At 39.2% G+C, this 17,647-nt stretch overlaps 1 long non-coding RNA gene across 4 annotated transcripts in view; it reads right to left on the bottom strand.

Moving 5' to 3' along the window:
• Window positions 1-5,549, bottom strand: part of LOC101748255 — a 42,686-nt gene extending 37,137 nt beyond the window's left edge. The window contains exon 1 of one of the 4 annotated variants that reach the window (XR_006938894.1): window positions 3,626-5,549. This is a non-coding gene — a long non-coding RNA (uncharacterized LOC101748255). Of the gene's footprint in view, window positions 1-323; window positions 3,439-3,625 lie in introns of those variants that run through there. The other 3 variants (XR_001465912.3, XR_006938893.1, XR_001465913.3) reach the window with 3 other exon arrangements.
• Window positions 5,550-17,647: the final 12,098 nt, after the last annotated feature.

Consider the following 17,647-nt stretch of genomic DNA (forward strand, 5'->3'; position numbering starts at 1 on the left):
CGAGCTGCAGAAGGCAGAAGTGGGCAGCTAGCACAAGGAGTACAATCAGACTAGGAGCGGGGATGGCTTGTTAGGGGTTTTCACCAGGCAACAACTTATGAAAAATCAGCTTGCTGAAAAAATAATAATAACAAAAGATTCTGACTTTTGCTGTATTTGTCCTAGCAAGAAAAATGCTAGAGCACTAACAGATTTGATCACAATAATGTTAGATAATCAGTTTAGTGAATAGACTGGAAAATCAAATTCAGCAAACACAGGTTGTTTTCCTAAACATACATACAAGCACATCCCCTGCTCACCCTTGACAAAGAGACTCTCACCTTTTTTGCAAGAGCCCGGACTACCTGCTAGCAACATCCAACCTTTCTGCTTCTTTTTTCTTCCTCTTTCTTTGTGGAATGGGGACCAAGGGAATCAGCTCAGGTGTGTCATGCTCACATACTCTTCAGTGGACAAGTAGCTATCACTAGCTTTCTTCTGCTTCCACTGGCTTTGTTGAGCAGCACTCCAAGTCCTTCAGCATGCAGGCCACACAGCTTTGGCATTGCTCAGTAGGATGGTTTTCTGTGCAATATTTCCAGTTACCTTATATATTTTGTACCTAACTTCTCAAGCCTATAATTTATGTTGACTATCCTACTTACTCTGCAGTCTTACCAGAATAATGGAGATAATGTTTTATGTTTCCAATGAAGCTTGTCTGGCATCATATACCACCCAGACCAGATTTTGAATTGTATTTCCATTGGAGATGATACCATCACACTTTTGACCTACTTACAGATACAGGCCCAAGTCTTATCTGCCAGATCCATCTGCGATTCCCGCTCCTGTTTCTCTGTATATTTATGTTCATGTGCTCCCTCTGCATTCCTCAGAGCACAATAAATCCTGCCTGCCAACCCCTTCGTCACCTCTGCCTCAAAAAGGATTGCTTCAAGGTCAAGCAGTTCCCTTGTAATGTACAGTTTAACCTGATTTGTGGAGGCAAAGCTTTGAAATTTTTAAAATAAGACTAAGGCAAAGTAAAGCTTGCAAATGAAACTCTGACGGTAAGCTGGAGCATTTCCCTCTCCAAAGAGTTCGAGCAGAGGGCACTGTGCCATCTGAAGCCATAGAGCTAGAATTATGTTATTTATTGCTCTACACATAAGATATGCCTCAAGTAGAAAAGAAAACAAATGCTGACAACAGAAGCGATCAAACCTCCATTCACGTAAATCAGCAGGAGGGGTGGAGGGACAAACTCTCCCAGTCCATCTGCAAATTCACACCAGTGAACACAGGTGGAAGTCCTGGCAGACTTAGAATCCTTCACTGGAAAAGTTTAATGTACAAATGTAGGGTGAAAACCTTAGTATAAAGATGTGAACAATAATTACAAGATACAAAAATGTTCAATAGTATTTTGCCAGTATTTACCTGAATTTGGATGTCATATAAGTGCTGTTCCACTGCTGAAGTGCTAGCCATTGTTTTGAGGCAGCAGCAATGAAAATCCTTGACCAAATATTTATGTGAGGATTGAAGATACGGATAGAAAACACAAATGCTAACATGTAGGTGCCCCTCACACACTGACGTTGTGTACTCCTATTGGTAAGAGTGGGTGGTTTGGGCTTAAAACAAAAGTGTGGTAAGCATGCTGAAGTGACGTAGTTGCTTTGTAGACCCTATCATAAAGAACTAATAATATGTGATGCTATGGCATAGATCAGTACAACTTCAGCAACACTGGAAATATTAAAAAAAAATAGTGTATTATAAATATTATTACAGTCTAAATATTCTTTCACCAGGCCCTCCCAATGTCATGGAAATATGTCATGTTTTCTTGGGGAAAAGAAATAAAAAAGAAAGAATACTTTTTATATTCTTTGGTTTACACTCTTTCTGATCCTTTAGAAAATCACATTTTCAGCTTTCTTCTATACAATGGAAAACATTTATATCATTTTAGTCAAACTTTAAAAAACAAACACATTTCCAAAGATCATGAGAAAGAGCATAAGAGCAGATCAGGACTAAGCTGAAAAGACCCCTCAGAAAGGCTGTTTCCAGCAAGTTCCATTTAACATTAGCTAAGTGGATTAAAAACTGTCAGTCAGCTGAAGATCTAGGAACAGATGCCCATACTGTATATATATATATTTTTATTTTAATGAATAGTTCCAGTGATAAATAACAGATTTCCCTATTTATAGAAAACTGGTGCTACAGGAATATCAGATTGTGCTATTACACCCCCACACACATTCTAGTTTTCTATATGGAAATTTGATAATTACAAGAATTGTTGCTTTCAGAGATTTGGAAACAACAAAAAGAAATGGATTTCTGTTGTTGGTAAAAAGAAAAAAAAAAAAAAAAGCTACCTATCTACTTGATGTTTTTTTTTAATTAATCTGGAACCTGAGGATATTTGTTTAACCAGAGGCAGAATTAAAGATTAAGGAGAGATCGTGGGAAAAAAAAAAACAAAACCAAAACACACACACACACACGAAAAAAGCACACGTGAAGGCTGCACTAAATTCTTTTTATTCTTTGGTGCTTTTAATTTCTACTTTCTAAGGAAAAGAAAAAAAGGCACCAGAAAGTTTTCAGGGGTAAAAAAGAGACAAACTAAATATGCCTGTAATTTTCAGATTTTCAGGTTTGTTAGCCTTCCTCACGTAGTTCACAAAATGCTCCACGGTATTTACCAGTACGATAAAAAAGCACCTGAAAACTCACATCTCGCTGTGTTAGGAAAGCTGCCCCAAAGAACTGGTATTGAAATATCATGTAAAATTCATGTGCTAAGAAAAATTCCATTCAGACTGAGTCACAGAGCCTCATGCTGTATTTGTAAAATTCTCAAACATGATATGAGAGCATTATTGCCTTCAGGCTTGTTATTTCATCCCCTGGACACACAGAGAAGCATATCATCCTTTCATAGGATTGATCAGCAAATATCCTCCAGAGCAGTTAGATAAGAAGGCATTCCCTTCTGCTGGCTGTAGGTTTTTGCTGTGTTGCATTTATTACTGTGGTGTGAAAATCTCCCACTGAGTGCAATACCTTTAAACACATCTTTGGGTTTTTTGTTGTTGTTAGGCACTTTGCCAGGCAGTGTGGTGTGTTATTTACCTTGGAAAAGAATTGTTGCAGCATAATTTATTTTGGTCTGGGCAGAAATTAGCTATGGAAGAAGTTCTGAGACCTGCTTTCTCATTAACAGCAGGTCTTCCATCTGCTTAATTAGAAGTGCAAATATTTGGAAATCTGAAATCCTGCAGCAGTTTCTCAGATAACATTTCTTTGTTGTGAGATCTGAAAAGTGATCACTGATAATTGTTGATTGTGCTCTGTGTGACTGTAATTATGGGACACTGATCTGAAGTTCAGACACCACCACAGTGAGCTTAATAGAAGAATCTAAGGAGACCAGATACAATTAGACCAATAATTGCTGAGAAGAGCTACTTTAAAGGGGCAGAAGGAAATCAGAAATTCACAAACAAATGTGAATGATGGAAAAGAAGGGGGGGGGGGGGGGGGGGGGGGGAAGCTGAATATTTTATCCAGTTAAGTCTATTCAGCTATTTAAGTCGCTGATCAAATAACAAATGCTTACCTCTTCTTGTGATCAAAACTCGGACTATACAATAGTAATTCCTTGCCTGCCTGTAAAAACAAAGAGAATTCAGCAAACCTACCCTGAACCAAGCAGGTAAACAACCAAGCTCTCAGCCTGGGCAGCTGTCCAAGAGCCGAAAGGACTGTCCCTAATACCAAGGGATGCTCTGATCCACGGGCAAGGAGGTGAGAAAGCAAGAGGCAAATGTGAGAAGGGAGAGCTCATTTTCACAGGAATGTCTGCTTGGCAGTGGATAAAATATTTTCACATTAGTATTTAGCACACCAGCCACACAGCTGTAAAAGAGTAGAAACCTGAGAAGGAGATGAGATAAAAGGGGAATATTGCTTCTTAAGTGGGCTGTGAACTTTCTTGCTCTAATTGATCTCTTACCATCCTACGCAAAGGAAAGCAACTGGCACGTTCTGCAGACAGATCGTTAATAGCGTGTACACGGGAGAAGCTTTCTACCCTGTGCTACAATTGCTGAAAATTGGATTCGCCCCCGGGCCGGCACGGGCACAACTGTTCTTGTTGTAAAGGAAAGGGGACTCAGACGCCAATGGCATGGTGACAAAATAGCCACCTGGCACGTGGGCTAGCCACATGGCTGGAGCCTCCGCCAACAGCCTTGTCTCCTTGTACTGCACCAGAAGGGAAGGAACGACTTCAGCTCAGCTGACAGGGAGGAAAAACTTTTTATTCAAATGCTTTCTCCACAATCATCAGGACAGCACGTTCCTTAACTTCTATATCCAGCTCAGTCCAACTTCTGGTCCCCAAGGTCTCAGAAAACTTCTCCCCAAAATTATTTGTGATAAAAGTGAAATAAGGGATGGCTAAGGAAAAGCAGAGCAACTGGGGGTGGGGTGGCTGTGCCTGGGAAGGCTGAAGTCCTTGGGAAAGCACAGGCTGGGGAAAGTTGGGGTTACATTTCTTTCAGAGCAGATGAAATGGCTGGAAAAATAAACAAGCTTTAAGGTAGGAGGCTTTTGGGGTCAATCTCGTGAAATGTTAAAAGAGGTTTTCTTTCTTCCTTGGTTGGCAAAACATTAAGAAACAACATGGTCAGGAATTTGGACGTGGTGCCAAAAATGCTGATTTAGCTCCTTTCTGGGAAGCTGCCCCACTGGAGAAGGACCCAAACCTGTGTGGAGCATGATGGAGGCAGACCAGATCCAAGGAAGGAGGCATTACTCCAGCAGCTCACCAGAGCAGGCTCAGTGGAATCTTTTAGTCAAATGAAAAGCATGCCAACTTTCTACAGTTTGAATTCACAAACAACTTAAAAGAATTGTTCAGTAAATAATTTCACATAACAAGCGAATTTGAGAAAACGGCAATCTGTTTTAGAATAATTTGTGAAGAGATAAGAGGAAAAGTTTATTGAATAAATTATCCATTATAAATTATTCTCCCACCTGCACTTCCAACCATCCTGCTTCAGTTTCTGCTGTTACTTTCTCCCTGTTCCAAAGCACAAGGAATATTCAACTTTCATGTGCTCAGCAGTAGGCTGAACATAAAACTGTATAAATAATACAAACTCAGCTCACATTTTGCTTTTTACTTTTTCTTCCAATGTTTTTCTACTTTGTGACTTTTTTCTTGTCAGGTTGAAATTCACGACCTCTGTCTCAGCACATATGCCACATGGCAAGGAAAAGAATGGTAAAAAAGAGTAAAAATTAAAGATACTTCAACACTGACATCAGGCAGCACTTTCCACTTGTGGATTTTAAGTGATTTACAAAGGAAGATGTGTTTCATTGTACCCAGTTTCACAGACAAAGAATCTAAGGCACTGTATGTATGTATATATATAACAAAATTTTCCACTCGCTTCAAAAGAATCATAGAATCACAGAATCATTAAGGTTGGAAAAGACCTCTAAGATCACCCAGCCCAACCACCAGTTCATCCCCACCATGCCCACTGACAACGTATCTCAGTGCCACATCCACACAGTTCTTCCAACACCTCCAGAGATGGTGACTCTACCACCTCCCTGGGCAGCCTGTGCCAATGCACTACCACATTTTCTGAGAAGAATTTTTTCTTAAGATCCAACTCAAATATCCCCTGGCACAACTTGAGGCCATTACTTCTTGTCATATCAAAAAGGAACCAAGTTTTGCTCAGAGAAGCCAGTGTGAGGGAAGGCAGAACTCCGTCACGCCACAGAATTCTGGGCAGAGCAGCCAGGCTTGCTCTGCACTGGAAGCACAAGCGCCATGTTAACCTGCTACTACACCTGCACTCATTAGAAGCATTGCAATTAGCTTGACACAGCAACAGACACTGCCGTAGCTATATTGTTTCCAGGACCCAATTAGCATCTCTGCAAGGGGCAGCACTAGATGATGTAGATAATGCAGCCTGTTCCGAAATGGACAGATACTGCCTGCTGAGGTCAGCATCCATGGCCAGGTGTACCCAAGATAGGCCACATCAATCCTAAACTTTCTAACATTTGCTCATGCATTAGACTCCCTGGATTATGACATTTTCCCTGCCCCAAAGGCAGGATACAGCAGATACAAAAGCACTTTCCTTTGAACTCAAAAAATAATCATATTCTCTACAAATATACCCACAAGGCAATGTGGTTGCTGTAGACTGGTTTACACTCTTCACTTCAGTCCCTTAATTTATCCCAAGTGTACCTTAGGAATCTGCAGTGATACAGAGGCACGTCAGCTGAAGCCAGAACAGATATTCAGTCTGAAGAAGAGGAGGCTCAGGGGAGACCTCATCACTCTCTACAACTCCCCAAAAAGAGGATGTGGAAAGGTGAAGTTGGCCTCTTCTTCCAGGTAACAGTGATACAATAAGAGGTGATGGCCTTAAGTTGCACCAGGGGAGGTTCAGGTTGGATATTAGGAAAAATTTCTTCTCCGAAAGACTGATAATACATTGGCACAGGCTGCCCAGAGAGGTGGTAGAGTCACCATCCCTGGAGGTGTTCAAGAACCGTGTGGATGTGGCACTGAGGGAAATGGCTTAGTGGCATGGTGGGGATGGGTTGGTGGTTGGGCTGGATGATCTTAGAGGTCTTTTCCAACCTTAATGATTCTATGATTCTACATAAAATCCCTTTCTCCTGCCACCTTTTCATTATGAAATGAAATGAAACAATGGGTTTCTAGGTGAGCCTGGGAGAAAGGATTCTGCAAGGTGTACCTGGGTGAGTAATACCAACGAGCTGTCTGATAAGAAATGTCTCCAATGCACCAACACTAGCTGAAGTGCCAAGTTTGGGGTAAAATCATGGGAGTTGATTGAAGTATCATCTGGAGAAAGGTTTGGGACTTTGTTGTTGTAGATTACCGGCTTTTCTCTTGCTTTCTGTGTGGTGTGTCTGTAAAAACAGCTCTCGTGAACAATATTGGTGGGAGCTTTCACATGAACACAGTCTGCAGTCACTCTGACATCTTAGTTGGTTGTATTAGAACTGCATGGAAATAGTGATTCTCCAGCTTTCAAATCTCTAAAGCTGGCTCTTGTTTCAGGGCAAACACTCTATGCAGATCCCATGGACCTCACTGTAGCCACTTTTTAGAAGTGAAATTGACCAGGGCAGAGTCATAGTATCTTATTTTCTGGGTTTTTGCTGTTGTTTTGGCCTGTTTGTTTGTCTTCTATTTTTTCCCCAGTTGATATGCAGACAAACATGTGAATTGTCTTTTGATTCTCCAAGCTACTGGTCTTTGGAACAAACCAGAATGGGCTGGCAGGACAACCCAGAACACACTGGACAGGTCTAATTCTGTTGCATCCCAGAGGACAGTGGGAATTTCAGCTTCAGTTTCCCCCATGGTCTGTTTTCCCAGTTTAGAAGTGCCATTGCCCTGGAGAGGGGAGGGTCCTTTCCTTTCTGTGTAATGTAGCCCCAGTGCAAGACCAGCTGCTGAACTGCCCAGGAGTTGCAGATTTTCCCCACCTCTCTTCATTAACTCTACATTTGGACCTCCAAGGCAGACTTGTGATCTGGATGGCTGTTGTCAAAGTAACTACATATGTAATCTTTAAATATAAATACAACTATCAGAATCTTAGATATCTTTTCTTTTCTTTGAATTGAAGCAAGGAACTAAAAGAGAGCTCAAGGATCAGTAGGTGTTCCAGCCTTGCCATTGCTCATATTCAATCACTGAAATCAAGGGGGAAATGCACACATGGAGCTAGACACATCTGCAAGTGCTGGCTGGATCCAGCCACTCCAGGGCCAAGAGATCATCTCAATTTTCTCATAGTGAGTGTGGAATCTTACATCCCACTTCTGAGAGAGCGGCAAAAGAGAAACAAATTTTCAAGTAATGAGATTTAAAATGCACTTCTCTCTCATTTTCAGGCTAAAAATTACAAGTGAACTTGCAGCAACGTTGTGTTGTCAATTTGGCTTCTTAACGTGTGTTTTTACTATTTACAAAAGCCTTTTCAGTTCACCTTTTAGAAATCTTCTCTTGATTCCATTTCCTTTTCTAATTACAAACCCATTTCCTTAGTAAGCCCTTGAAAAAGCTTCCCCTATGCCTCTAATCATCTCTCCAGTTATAATCTTCAAAATTGTGTTCCATCCAGTTTTCAATTTGGCAGTGCCCAAAGACAGGTCTCCATGTGGTTAACAACCTTTTATTTGCTGCCAGTTAGGGCTGAGGTTTTGCTTCTTCTCTTTTTGGGCTTCACTGATTTCCTTGTTGCTATTTAATACATTCTTCTTTAGTACACTTTTGCTATGCAGGTGTTCACTTTATCTTGGACTCGGGTTTTCTTTATTTTACTTTATTTTATCTTCTTTTTTTTTCTTTTTTTTTACTTGGTGCAATGTTATCCATTGCAGAATTCTATAATCCAGCCATTTCCCTCCATTTCCTCCATATTTTTTCAAGGCCGAACGTGAGATGCAAAGAATATTTTATTTTGACCTTGATCTATATGAAAGAAAATAGTTTTCAGGACTAAAATTCCCAATGAAAATCAGGATAAAAGCATTGAAGTTAACTGAACTATGCTGATTTAGATAGTCGTGGTCTTCTGGTCCCTATTAGTGTCAAATGGATACATTGCTGCAGTTAAAAGGAAAGTTCCAGTCCAGTCACCTCAGTTTGTGCTAGGCCTGTCATTACTCCACTGTTCCTATTGGTGGACCTCTCTTCAAGCACAAGAGCAGAACCAAGAGCCTGAGGCACATCTCTGCATTCCCCGTGGCAGCACATACCTTCCAGGTAGGCGTGACGCACTGGCATCGTGACAAGCAAGTCCTTACCTAGAGCTTGTCTGGAGCTTTAGGCAGAGATGTTGGACCATAAAGGAATTAGGAAGGGGCAGAACTTTTTCCGAATACCTAAGAGCAGAATTTCTTCCTTTCTTCTACCTCACTAAATTGTAATTTAAGTAATGATTCTTTGCCCAGCCAGTTTCCAAGCACAGGGAGCATAAGCAAGTTATGTCAGATTCAAAACGAATGACAAACAGAAAATTAACTGTATTCTTTCTCTGATTGCTTGGAACAAAAAGCAAAGATTTTTTTTTATTATTTTTTTTTTTACACTTATTTTCCCTGGAAAGACAGTCACTGCCATGCCAGCTTTCTAGGAGCCACTCACAGAATCCAGAGCCAAGTGCAGCTGTTCCCTAAATTTCTCCGACTGTAACATCTGTAGAGAAGTTCAGCTCTCTGGCTGCCGGCCATGAAGGAATGGCTCTGTCCAAGACTGTCCTGTGGCACTGCTCAGGTCCAGCGGTCCAGATGTTCTTGCTACTGTCACGTAACACTCATGCCTATGCAGGTGCCTAAAGCCCCATTGGCAATTTCTTGTCCCAGGGGACAAGAGGCATTATCACACATTTGGTATTTTATATGTATAGATACGTTTGGTAACTATAGAACTGTGTGAGCAAGTAAGCATCTGAAGTAGAGGGCAAATTCAGAGCAATTTTCTCTCCTTGAGTATCTTCCCGTGGGAGAGAACTTTTCAAGAGGCTGTGTTCGTTTTCCTGAAACTATGGAGAACAATGGAAACCAGAATGATCTTTTCAGAGCCCCCACCTCCTTCACAGCACTAGTTGGCATGCAAAATGCTGCACTGTGGACAAGAGAAAGACACAAAGACTCCAACAGACAGCTCCTGATTTTCTTCTTCAAAATTACCTTTTAGAGCCTCTAAGATACATCTCAGTGGGCAGGAGGATGCTAAATACAGCCTTATGAGATATTTTTTTCAACAGTAAGGGCACAGGTGTTCTTCTGCTCTTTTCTGTCAGTGGATTACATTTTTTGAATTTTCACAAGCTGGCTGAAATATTTCATTTTTGAATTGAAGGTGTAAAATATAATATTTGTGTGCCATATCCAAAAGGAAAGAGAGGACTTTTTCCTGAATGGAGATGTATGCTGCCATGTTATCATGGCAGTATACCCTTTTATATTCTATTTGGACACACAGATAACCCATTTTAACACTGCAAATTTTACAGTGAGAATCGTTTTTCAGCGATCCCAGTATTGGAGTGAGAAATATGGTCATTTGCGTGTGTGAGGAATAGAGGTCCCCACTCCCATCTTCTGGAAAAATGTATGCAAAGTATTTACGATAAGGAGAACCACTTCAGTCAATGGAGGAAATTGAAAAGTCTGACAGAAAGAAATGGAAATTAACCCATATCTTGCAATACAACAGACCTAAAATCTGCCCTGAAATTTGCATTTCTGGGGGATTTGTCTGCATTGTTTTTAGTCATTATCAGTAAATATCACATTGACTGTGGTGCTTCCATTTAATTATACAAAATATAAAATAGAATAGCTAATAAAGGAAAACAAATAAATACACACACACATACGTGTATGTATATATGAATATATACACATAAACACATGCTTTAAATTGCTCATACAGAAGGTTCCATGCAAACGCCCTAGGAGTTCTGTGGAATTGCTGAATATTTCCCATCACTGCTGTATCATCTCCATATGAAAAGTTCTCTGAATTCCTAAAAGTACCTCGTAATAACTTCACTTATTTTTCCTTTCTCTGATCAGAAATTACAAAAATAACCACAAGACATATAAAAATAAAATAAAAAAAAAAAAAGAGTGCAATACCTATCTGACAAACTGTGGCCATTCTTATTTGCCATAATTTACAGAAAAAGCTATATTACTAAAAAATTATTTTCATAGTGGGTAGCTCTGATATAGAGTGCTTTTTTATATTATCAATCAGGAGCTAGTCAGGAAGGTGCCTCTTCTGTCTTCTTACATCTCTGTAAATCAGAAGCAATGCCTCTCAAATTGGGAGGTTACAACTTGCCTGACAAAAGAGCAAAACCCATGGACTTGAAGGAAAAACACCAATGACAGCATACACTTTATGGCTAAAAGAGGCTTTTGAAGACACTGAAAAATCTTTGCTTTCTCCCACCCACAAAATGCAGACAGTTTCCTTTCTGAGTTTATTTTCCCCCATTATTTTACCTAAGCTGTCATTTCTGTTAACTGTTCATTGCGAAAGTTAAGCTGTCTCTAGAGATCCACCCAGACTGCTGCCTTCTACAAGTTTCCCAAAGATAAAAAGAAAGCTATGGCACAGATTACTAATGTCTTCCCACCTCACAACAGTTTCTGCAAAGCACAAAGGGCCACTGCAGTTCCTTTTTGTTATGTCCTTGCCATTTCTCAAGGACCTGGAGCTTAGCTTCTCTGGATTTCAGCTCAGCACAGATTGACATATAAGTGCCCAATATTCCCCTCAAAATTTCCCTCAGAATTGCCCTTTCTTGAAGTCTATTTTAATCTCTTTGTTCTATCCTTTCCCTCTTCTCTCAGAATGCCAAGTCCGTTTGTTCAAATCTTTTTGCTCCAGATTTCCTGTTGACAAGTCAGCTGAAGTCCCAAGAAGTTCTTTACTTTCTGCCACCAAGATCAGTGTCATTTGGACACGATGATGCCTGGTGAAATACTGAAATAGACATTACTGGTGTTGGTTTTTCCTACAATTAGCAACCTCATTGCACATCAACACACATTATTGTGTCTGCACAGTGTGTGCACATTCACCTGGGTCAGAACTTACCAAATGATTAATCTTTTCAAACACTATTCAAATAAGCCTGTCTCTGCCTCTCTTTCTCTCTCAAGCTCCTAGGTAGACAACAACTGCTACTCCCTTTCTGTTGATGCTTTCTGGCTATTAAATGCAGCCTAGTTTTCCTGGATTACAAAGATTTCATTCCTGTAATTTGTTAATACATTACAATTCATATTATGATACAATACAATACATTCTCTATTTAATTCCTTTTCACAGCAGTTAGACATCCCTCACTTTAACATCACCGTCTACACTTAGACAGCAGCAATCTAAGTTTGCTGCTGAACATTTTTCAGTATTCAGAGCACTGCTCTGTAATTAAACAATTCCAAAATGGGATATTAGTGGAAATCACCAGATTGTTTAAGTGATATTCCCATGAGGCTGTGGATATTCTGAATCTGAAGAAATGTGTTTAAAATTATTTTTTAAAAATATTTCAGTGCCTAGTAAGCAAAGTTTGGTTCTCTGCCTGTCATAAACATGGTTTGTGTGCTATGGCAGACAAATATTATCTTTATATGTGAAATCACACATTCAACAGTTGATTCCTGGAGCAATGTTATTTCTGGATACCAGGAATAATGATCTTGAAAAAAAAGTGTGCTTTTTTACAGCAAACATAAACAAATTTTTTTCAGCTGTTCTATGAATGCTAAGATTCTGGAATTACCATCATAGTTTTTTTGTTTTGTTTTGTTTTGTTTTTTTCCTCAATATTTCTGAAATTAACTTTTCTATTTTTATTTTTTGGCTATTTTGTCTGCAATGCATTTACAAATATAGTTTAATACACTTTCCATTTTCTTTATGTAGAGATATCATGCATGCATTCTGTTTACAAGCGCTTGATTCAAAGCTTTGGGGATTAGCTGAGAATGCTCAGAAAATACACCCTCTATTACATAAAAAACTCTTTTTCAGTGCAGTTTCAGTAAGCGCTGTCCAGTTACTCAGACACACAGCTTATTTCAGCTTCTGCAATGTTTTATCTAGTATTTTGGCTTTCTGAAGTGACAAGTCTAAACAATTACATCCTGTCTGAGAAGATAAAGAGTTCTTAATAATTTCTGCATGCACATCAGACTCTGTATCTGTACTGCCTCAGTTCCATTGAAATCTCTGGACAGAATGTCTTCTCTGTGTAAGTCTTTTCCAGATTTGTATTTGAGCTGTAAATTGTACCAGACCTTGCAATCTAGGAGATCTGCCTGCAAAACTATTTTTAGCAATTGCCACCAATGGCTTGAGGTTCCAGCTAGCACTGGTCTTCCATTTTTTTGTATGCATACACTGAAGACAGAGCATCCAACTCTTTTTCTGCATGCTGACATGCTGTTTCAGTGAGGTATCCAGAAGCATATGTCATGGGTCTCCAGTGATCACCATTCCTTGTTAAAAGTGTTGCCCCAAGGCCTTGCTTAGAAGCATCAACTGCCAGCTTTGTTTTGTGCTTATTATCATACGCTCTGAGGACAGGTTCCTTCTTTATCAACTATTTGAGATTCAGAAAGTCCCTGTTGTGATTACCAGTCCATGCCCGTTATGCATTTTTACACACTAAAGACCTTCAGATAGCAGTTTAAATGGTTTAGAAGCGTTTGAACATAAACTCGCCAACAAAGCATGCCACTTCTCTAAGTTTCTGTGTGCCTCCTTTATGTATGTATGGGGATGCATTAGTAACCAGACCTGTTTGCATCCTCTGCTTTTTTTTTTCTTTTTCCTAGATTTGTTATTTCTGTAACCTTGAACTCGTATTCTTGTCTTTTGCATTTCAACCCCTTGATTTGTGTCCCTCCCAAGAACTTACTGAAGTCTTTCAATGCAACATTTTTCTATTATTTTATCCTCATCTTCTCTTCATAGTTTCATGTCACTTATTGTATATTTGTGGAAAATACTTGAGATTAAAAAATACATTTGCCAAATAATGTGGTAAACTGGAACCTTCTAAACAGTGCATTAAAATTGCACAGATGTGATCCCTTTCTTCTTAGAGAGCCCTGTCAGAACACAGCTCAGGCATCCAAGGGTCTCCAGAAATCATTCCCTGGCCAGGGATTTTTTTTTCCCCATTTTACATGCTTTGCTAGCTGCTCAGACTGCCAGCCACAGGAAAGTACTCATCTTTGTCTTTTGTAATTATTATGGAATAAACCAGTTTTGGAAGCTCTCTGATAGTTTCCATTGTGCCTAACTTAGCCAAAATAACTCTTCCAAGTTTTCATTTCAGCTCCAGAGAGAGATTTCTAGGAACATCTATGATGGGACAACTGTTTCAGTCATTCTTACTTTATGCTTTTGTTGGCTTTCCCTAACATTGAAAACATCTGGAAAACTCTCCAGGCTTACGAGCTGCAGTCCTTCCAACAGTCAGTAGAACTGAGTTGTTTGCAGCACTCGAGCAGGTACTCCATTTGTGACAGCACTTACAAAGTGTATCTGCTAAAGCTGTAGTTTACGTCAAGCCCACAGTGAAAAGGCACGGTTTAACGCTTAGTTTATGAGGTTTTCGTCTGCCTAATTTAAAAATAGTAAGAAGTCAATTTCTGATCAAGATGATAATCCCACATTAGGAGGTAGTTGTCTCTTGTGCAAATCATTGAAAGTGATTATTTCTCATTTTGAAGATAATGTACACTTTTTTTTTAGGCATAGGTTATCCTTTACAAAAATATTATGTTCTAAGGAAATATAAAAGCTCTGTTTTACAAAAAAAAAAAAAAAAAACACCCCAAAAACAGCATATACATTCAAGTTTTCTTTCACATCATTCCTGTTTATTTGTATGGCTTCTTGCAAGGACACGTCATTAGAGTTTTATTGAGTATTTTTCTGTGTTTTCATTTTTCCCCACATCTGCTCTTACCTATGGACTCATGGTTTGCAAAAACATTTTGCTCATTTTTTTATATTCTGAAGTGTGGCAGTGTTCTTTTTAGCAACTAGGTAAAATACAAACAATTTTTTTATCTCCATATTAAGTGCTTCTAGTTTGAGGCCTCTTATTAATGACTGCAGTCTTGTCTCAAAGCAAGAATAAGACAGGCCTCCAAAACACAATTTCTGATTCAATCTCCCAGATCAATCATGTATTATTAAAGAAATCTCAGCTCTCTCAGTTTGCTGTCTTAAACACATGGCAACCTTTTGCTTTTGCACCTCTCTCTTCTGCCTGCCATCATCACAGATATGTCTTTGGGCCACTCTTTGTGTGTTGTGCTTCTGAGAGTTTATGCTGTTTTAGAGCTCTTAGATCCATCTTAACCTTTTGATACCTTGTCTCTTTCTCCTTCTCCTCCTTCCCTTCCCTCTTGGTCTCTTTCTCCTCTTCAAGTCTCTTGTGTCAAATTTTAATCTGAAATGGTGTGTTACAAGGACTCTGTGTGAGAGTTTATAAAAGTCTTAGTATGGTAGGTGAGCAAACATTATATGGAAGGGCTTGAAAAGGAAGAAAAGATAGCTCTGTATCTTTCTTTGGCTTCTAAACTAACAACAGATGTGACATTTCATCCTGACATGCAGAAGCAGCTTCAGGGTTTGCTCTTTTAACAGAATAGTTGCCTAGAAATTATTTTACACTAGCCTGAATTTCTGAGAAGACACAGCTATCTGCTGTAATTTTTATCTTCCGTTTCTCCATTTGCGTGTGTGTGTTGTCCCATTAGTGATACAGAGGAGGCAGTGTTTCTGGAGAGGAACAGGCAAAGAATTTTGCTCCTTTATTCCGAGCCCATGATAGTTACATACATAGTAACCTAGGGAAAATTAATTTTAAGACTGAAATAGATCATGAGGTTTGTAAGTGTTATATAACTCCAGAACTATTTGTTGACTTAAGGAGCAACTCTATTAATAAATGAATAAATGGTGCTCTTTTTCAGGGTTATGGCCTTTTTTGATTGCTCCTCTATAGAGAAACATAACCTTATTGATTTGGAATTTGTAAAACACCTCTGTAACTGTACTATGACTCATGAGGGACCATGAAATCACTCTGTGACCTTCCAAGCCTCTTGCAAGTTCAAGGAACAATCATTTCTAGTAGCCAATATTTCAAAATAGGGTAAGAAATAATTTTAAAGTACTAACGTGCAACATCTGGAATGAAAGGCAGTGGGTGAAAATAGAGATGTAAAAGGCTTTGGATGCTAGAAAGCTAGAGAGAAAATCTGTCATCTTATATTGCCGAATGATGAATTATTCTTCAGCCTGTGCCTGTCATTTCCTTCTTGTTTTTCTTCCGCCCTGTTACTTTACATGCTACGTGTTGATTTCATTTTGCACTTGAAGTGTATGTTACAGGGCAGTAAACAATAAACTGCAAGTGCATATATTTTCTTTTTTATTTTGAAACTTCAGCTGGTCAAAAATGTTGAGAGAGAAATCATTTCCTGCACAGAATGAGGCTTTTGTCAGAAAATGTTTTTTTGTGGTCAAATATAACAATTACTTATCATTTTTCAGTGGCAAAATCTGAGAGAAAATAAGTTTCAATTCACATCTCTTGTTTTGCTTCAGCTTGAAATTTGGACCATGTTTGTTTACTTTGAAAAGGTCGTGAAAAAGATATGATAACATATTTAAACCATCTGTATCTAAATAGCAGAAGGTTTAGTGAAGAGGGCAGTGGCAGTGTTTAGCTCCACTCAGACTCTATTCTCATTGAATGGTGGTTTTAATCTAGAACCCGTGAGATAGGACAGATGGGTGCTGCATGGCCAGGAGAAGGAACTGGCTGTTAGAAGGAGGCAGACAGTAATCCTCAAATAGACAAAGTCCCTCTAAAAGCAGTATAGCACTAAGCCATGCTCGCAGCTCAGAGCTGCTACAGGTGCTTGCTGGCACCCAGGCCAGCTCCCCAAGCAGTTCTGCTGGCCTTGTGGGATTACAGAAGTCCTGCTGAATGCCTCAGTTTGTACAAGTTAGCTAAACTGTTATACTCAGTGCAGATAAAAGAATGAAGATTTTGAAACTTGGACAGTAACTCTGTTAACAGCTTACATTCATCCCTGCTTCTTCAAGGTAAAGCTAAAGTCCAAGTGTCCCTGCTTTTACTCTTCCTAATGAGAAATTTACCCGTGCAAAGTGATAGTATCCTTCCTCTGGCCAGAGATGTTTTCTTCCTTCCCCCAATCTTGCTAGCATACACATGCCACACCAGCCACAGTTCATCCCATGGCATTTCATTCTGAAGTATCTGGAGAGCAATTAGATGGTTCTTTTACTACTAGACACATATTTACAATTCCCATTTGGTCATTTTCTGCTCCTCTCCCTCTACGAGGCATAGCTCTCACTCACATTAACATGAGCCACACTCCAATGCTAATTAAAGAGAGCATTAACCGGTGTCTATATTTGACAGTGCTAATCACATCCATCATGTACACATGTGACAGTATTATCAGTATTGGGAATCAGATGCTCTCTTTAGTATACCTTTCACATTTTTTTAGTTGAAAAAAAGATTCTTTTCACTGACAGCTTCCAGCTCTGATACTATACTCTCAGATCCTTTAAAAGGAGTCATCACTTCTATTCCAACTTTTATTACCCACAATTTTGGCTATTAATAAGACATATTGTATTTCTAATTATACTTTAGAAACTATGCTGCAACACAATGAAGTCACTGCTTTACTTGTTCTATTACTTACTAGTCCTTTAAACAACTTATCTTTTTTAATACAAAACACCAGCAGTTACCAGATATATTGGGGCTGCTGACAAGTCTGAAGGAAAATACTAAGGTCCATTCATTGAGGAAGGAAAACACGATTCAGGCTGAGAATCAAGGCCCTCTCTAGTGGCTTTATAAATTAATTTATTTTATAAATCGTAAACAAATTTTTATAAATAGAAAGATTTGATTTAGACAAGCTAATTCCAGAAGAAAAATACTAAAAATAGAGAGCT

Source organism: Gallus gallus, chromosome 3, assembly GCF_016699485.2.
Source record: "Gallus gallus isolate bGalGal1 chromosome 3, bGalGal1.mat.broiler.GRCg7b, whole genome shotgun sequence".
NCBI classification, from domain to species: Eukaryota; Metazoa; Chordata; class Aves; order Galliformes; family Phasianidae; genus Gallus; species Gallus gallus.